The sequence below is a fragment of the Phocoena sinus genome, chromosome 4 (assembly GCF_008692025.1).
Source record: "Phocoena sinus isolate mPhoSin1 chromosome 4, mPhoSin1.pri, whole genome shotgun sequence".
Lineage (NCBI taxonomy): Eukaryota > Metazoa > Chordata > Mammalia > Artiodactyla > Phocoenidae > Phocoena > Phocoena sinus.
This window is the reverse complement of record NC_045766.1, coordinates 59212010-59217982: the sequence shown is the minus strand read 5'-3', so window position 1 is coordinate 59217982 and position 5973 is coordinate 59212010. Positions and strand designations below refer to the sequence as shown.

Below are 5973 nucleotides of genomic sequence, written 5' to 3'. Positions count from 1 at the left end.
CATCTTTATAAAAACTGTATGAGGTATGTACCGTTATTACCTCCCATTTTACATATTAAAAAACTGAGGCACAATTTTAAGAGGAGGATTTAAATCTGAAGAGTCGAGTTATAGAGTATACTCTTATAACCACTATATAACCATAAGTAAAGACATTCAGATTTTAATTAAAAAAAAAAACATGAAAACTTAGCGCTGGTTAATCATGTCTTGCCATTAAACTTGTGCTGGCCACACAAGTCACGAGTCTGCAACCACTGTCAGGATGAAGTCTTTTCTCCTTCTCTCAGCCTTGAATGCCTCTTTTTGGAGTATGACAGGCATGCGTTCCACACATGACTTGTTTGTGTCCTTTTTCTTTACCCATAAAATAGGCATAAATAGACCTACTTTGCAAGGGTGTATAAATATACAAAATGAACTATATAAAGCTCTATCTAACACAATAGCTAGAACCTCACAGACAAGAAATAAATTAGAATATGAACTATTTTTTAAGTTTTTCCTGTTGTGTCCATCTCTTTCCTACAGAGCTGGGTGTAGGCCCCCTTCTCTTTGCCAGCACCTAGCAGGAGCCAGATAAATAGAAGATTTGCTTTGGTTGATGTTCGATCTCTTTTTATACCATTTTTTCCTAATTGAAAAATTAGTGAATATTCATTTTAAAACAAAAACTTAGCAGAAGACAAAAGCTGGGAAAATTTTAAGTTATCTTGACTATATTATTACATCTGGAAATAATATCATTTTTATATTTTAGCATTTATCTTTCCAGACTTACTTTTATGGATATTTATAATAATTCCAATATGGGATTATTCAAAACATATTCCTCTATGCAATGATTTTTTCTTTATTATTTTCTTTTTCTTTTCTTTTTTTTTTTTTTTGGCCACACCACAGGCATGCAGGATCTTAGTTCCCCGACCAGGGATTGAACCCGTGCCCTCTCAGTGGAAGCTTGGAGTCTTAACCACAGGACTGCCAGGGAAGTCTGAACAATGCTTTTTTCTTTAAAAAAAAAAAAGATATACAGAAGCACACACATATTTTTCATGTGAAGACATACATATTTACACCGTTTTTAAGTACTAATTATATTTTTTAAAACAAATTTTGTCTACAATATCTCCCTTTCTTATGGAACTAACATCCAACTGATTTATACTGAGTAATATATATTTTCAACATTTATTGAGAACCATTTATTGAACCAGCAATGGCTCCACACAGACCTCTGCCTCTGCCCTTGTGCCAAGGTAAACCTTATTTACACCTTGTGATCTCAGACAGAGAGGGTGCAGCAAGATGAAAATATTGAAAAAAATTTAAATAAGCAGCCAACCTCCAAGCAAGTGCATCATGTAAAGCAAATGTATGTGTCTGGTTTCATCTCTGACTCATTGATAGAAGTGAGTACTGGGGAGCCAGGGTATTATTTAGCCTAGCAAAGTCCTGACCAATTTAGTCTACGTCCTAGTCTGCTACTGAATCTATTCTCACTCCTACAAAGGGTGAGAGGCAGGCTGGTGAGGTAGGAAAAGGATGGACTTCACATTTCTTGATTCCACTTACTTCCTAGCAGGGTGTCCTTGAACAAGTTGCTTAATTTCTCTGAGGCCCGTTTCCTTATCAGTAAAATAGAGATAGGAATAACTATCTCATCAAGTTGTTAAGAGGATTAAATGAGATCGTTTTGGATCACAAATCCAGTAGAAGCCTGATTTACAGCTCAAGGGCCCCCAGGGCTCTCCTGTGCCTTCCTGGTAAAATCCAATCCCCTTGGGAAGCCTCTCCAGCCCACTTCTCACAGGCTCCCTCAGTCGCCAGCCACAGAATGCTATTTCCCGAGATACAGTCGTCCCTTCAATCCTTCACTCACCCAGCACATTTTTTTGTTTGAGTCCCTGTTATGAGTGAGGCCCTGGATTAAATGTTAGTAATACACTGTGGAACCAGACTGACCTGAGGTCTGGTGAGGCCTCAAGGGAGTAAAGTGGCCATTACAATCCTGTGTGCTGACTGATGCGGGAGGGAAGGGCAAGGTGCTCTAGGAGTGCATATGAAAGTCACCTTACCTAGACTTGAAAGGCCTTGGAAAGCTGTCTGAAGAAGTTGGATCGTATTTAGAGAGTGCCTCTAAAGGGATGTAGTGTGTGATCTGGCACAAATCACATCTCTGCATTTTTTTTGTAGGTGAGGTGTAAGGCTAGAAGAGGTCATATTTACCAAAAGGAATATTCTTCATCCCTTTGGATATACTTTCCAAAGGTTTAGCAAATTTCCCTCCCAGCACATTCTCCATTCCCTTACAACCTTCTCATGAAAGAGCCTTTTACTGTTCCCAGCCCTTGGGTGAAATATCCCAGCAATGGGCTAGTAGAAGAGGGAGGTGCCCAGGGAAACTTTCCCTGAGAGCAACACAGGAATTTAGAAGAAGAAAGCAGGGGGCAGGGCAGGGGCAGGGGGATGATGGAATTTTTAAAAAATCACCATTCAGCAATCCAGACTGAGATAATTGATTCAGTCAAGGATCATAAACGGATGCTAAAACCATTAGGTGAAAAGTTAAGAAACAGGATGCTCAAAAATCCCTTAAGTGCTCGCTTCAGCAGCACATATACTAAAATTGTAACGATACAGACAAGGTTAGCATGGCCCCTGTGTGAGGATGACATGCAAATTCGTGAACCATTCCATATTTTTATATGGGGATATATGTATACGTATAGCTGATTCACTTTGTTATACAGCAGCAACTAACACAACAATGTAAAGCAATTATACTGCAATAAAGAGGTTAAAATTTTTTTTTAATTTAAAAAAAAATCCCGGGCTTCCCTGGTGACGCAGTGGTTGAGAGTCCACCTGCCGATGCAGGGAACATGGGTTCGTGCCCCGGTCCGGGAAGATCCCACATGCCGCGGAGCGGCTGGGCCCGTGAGCCATGGCCGCTGAGCCTGCGCGTCCGGAGCCTGTGCTCCGCAACGGGAGAGGCCACAGCAGTGAGAGGCCCGCGTACCACAAAAAAAAAAAAAAAAATCCCTTAAAATGGAAAGATCTGATGATCATCACCTTACCCAAATGATCAAACTCAGAACTTTCCTCTGAAGCATTTGGCAGGGTTCTTCTGCCATGTCTTTGATATTTCACTTCAAACTTTATTCTAGACGGGAGGGGCCACAGCAGTGAGAGGCCCGCGTACCGAAAAAAAAAAAAAACCTTTATTCTAAGTCTTCTTTTGCCCGTTTCTCAATACGTGTGTCTCTAGAATTTAGTCTCCTGCCTTCTTTCCTTTTTATGCTACACGTTCTTCCTGGGCAAGCTCAGCCGCTCCCAAGATCTTAACCAAAAAGCTATTTGCTGATAACTTCCGAATCTGTCTCCATTCCAGGTCTCTTTCCACAGCTCTAAATTCATAGTCCAACTGACTGCTGACCTTCCTCACTGGGACTTCCTCAACTACAACTTTCTTAGCACTTAACTTCTCCTCTTTTCCTGGCCCGATTCAGGAATATTTCTCATCTTGCATTCCTTAACTTAATTAATGACCTCATGATCAATCAGTTATCCAAGCCAGAAATCTGGTGTTCTTTCTTTATTCATATTGTCAGCCAGGATGTATTTATTATCTACTAATGGCAAGGTACTATGTTTATTGTTAGACATGCAATAGGGGCAAAAACAATTTCAAAACCTATTTACCGGAGGAAATAAACATCATTTTGATGATCATAAAAATATATGCATAATCATAAATTGAGATAAATGTTTTGAGAAAAAAGAATAAGGAGCTGAGAAAATAAAACAGAGAACCTACCCCAGCTGAGGGGTAGGGTGGGAAAGGGGATAAGGAAATCAATTTCAGAAAATTCTTCTCTGAGAAAATATTTGAATTCAGATAAGAATTTGGAATGAACTAAGCAGGGGAGGGAAGAAGTGGGTGGATAAAGAGGTGGTGGTCTCTAGGAAGAGGGAAGGACACAAAAACCTGGAGGTGGCAGCTTTGAAGAAGTGAGAGAATGATGGTATGGATGGAGCACAGAGAACAATAGGAAGAGTTCAAAACCAGGCTGGAGCAATCACTGGGGCCAAAACTTGCTGCGCAACGAAAACCATATATAGTGTTTTGAACGCTGTCGTAAAAATAATGGGAGGGGGGGCTTCCCTGGTGGCGCAGTGGTTGACAGTCCGCCTGCCGATGCAAGGGACACGGGTTTGTGTCCCGGTCTGGGAAGATCCCACATGCCGTGGAGCAGCTGAGCCCGTGAGCCATGGCTGCTGAGCCTGCGCCTCTGGAGCCTGTGCTCCGCAACGAGAGAGGCCACAACAGTGAGAGGCCCGTGTACCGCAAAAAAACAAAACAAACAAACAAACAAAAAAAAAAAAATGGAGGGGGGCGGGCTTCCCTGGTGGCGCAGTGGTTGAGAATCTGCCTGCTAATGCAGGGGATACGGGTTTGAGCCCTGGTCTGGGAGGATCCCACATGCCGTGGAGCAACTAGGCCGGTGAGCCACAGCTACTGAGCCTGCGCGTCTGGAGCCTGTGCCCTGCAACAAGGGAGGCCGCGATAGTGAGAGGCTCGCGCACCGCGATGAAGAGTGGCTCCCACTTGCCGCAAGTAGAGAAAGCCCTCGCACAGAAACGAAGACGCAACACAGCAAAAATAAATAAATTAATTAATAAACTCCTACCCCCCAACATCTTCTTAAAAAAAAAGAAAAGAAAGGGGGGACTTCCCTGGTGGCACAGTGGTTAAGAATCCGGCTGCCGATGTAGGGGACACGGGTTCAATCCCTGGTCCGGGAAGATCCCACGTGCCACAGAGCAATTAAACCCGTGTGCCACAACTACTGAGCCTGCTCTCTAGAGCCCGCGAGTCACAACTACTGAAGCCCACGTGCAACAACTACTGAAGCCTGCGCGCCTAGAGCCAGTGCTCCGCAGCAAGAGAAGCCACCGCAGTGAGAAGCCTGGGCACCCCAACGAAGAGTAGCCCGCACAGCAACAAAGACCCAAAGCAGCCTAAATAAATAAATAAATAGAAAAAAGGGAAGGCATTGTGTGTGTGTGTGTTTTTTTAACAACTGATTATCAATTTATTAAAAATGTTGATTTAAGCATCTGCTATGGTGACCTCAACCTCGACTCCTGGCTCAATACTGATGGAAGTGATCTGCTTGACAATCTCAGAAGGACTGTGCAGGTCAATAAGTCACTTGTGGATCCTCATCTGGAAACAATCCCAAGTCTTAGAACCTTCACCACAAGGAGTTTTCCTTGTAGTTATTCTGAGTCTTGGTAGGCATCCGAACCGGTCCTTTCGCTTTGAGATTCTTTTCCTTCGTGCCTCTGATCAGGTCAGCACATACCCTCTGCAAAGACTTCAAGCTGCAGCTGGGGAGGGTGATTCTAATCCGGTGAATCGCCACCTCGGGCTTTATGGTATCTTTAAAAGCCATGGCTGCGGCGCGGCTTCCTGGACGACTTGTTCCTCGGCAAGAGCGAACAGTGGTAAGTCAGGAGCAGGGTCGGGTGGCCCGAGGTTCCGCTGCAGTGGAGACCGCGGCTTCCTCCAAGAGAGCCATTGAACAGTTTTAAACAGGGTCAGGTGGCGATGGAAGTGTTCTTTACAATAGGCAAAAGTGGAAACAACCCAAAATGTTTATCAATTGACGAATGGGTAAATATAATGTGGCATATCCATACAATGGAGTATTTTCATCTATAAAAAGCAATCAGAACTGATACCTGCTACAACATGGATGAAAACACAGCCATGAATGTGTTTTCACACATGGATGCTCAAAGAAAGAAACCAGTCATTTAAAAATATATATATATATACATTATGATTTTTATAACCATAAAATGTCCAGAATAGACAAATCTATAGACAAAGTAATTAGTGTTTGCCTGGGTCTGGGGAGGTAGTGGTGGTTTGGCAATGATGCTAATAGGCACAGTGTTTCT

General features: G+C 42.9%; 1 non-coding gene and 1 pseudogene across 1 annotated transcript; one reads left to right on the top strand and one right to left on the bottom strand.

The window, feature by feature from the left end:
- The first annotated feature begins 2599 nt into the window (after positions 1 to 2599).
- On the top strand, positions 2600 to 2706 carry LOC116753753. Its single transcript, XR_004349854.1, has one exon. It is a non-coding gene; the product is annotated as a U6 spliceosomal RNA (small nuclear RNA).
- A 2410-nt stretch (positions 2707 to 5116) lies between these two features.
- Positions 5117 to 5462, bottom strand: LOC116753417 (annotated as a pseudogene).
- Positions 5463 to 5973: the final 511 nt, after the last annotated feature.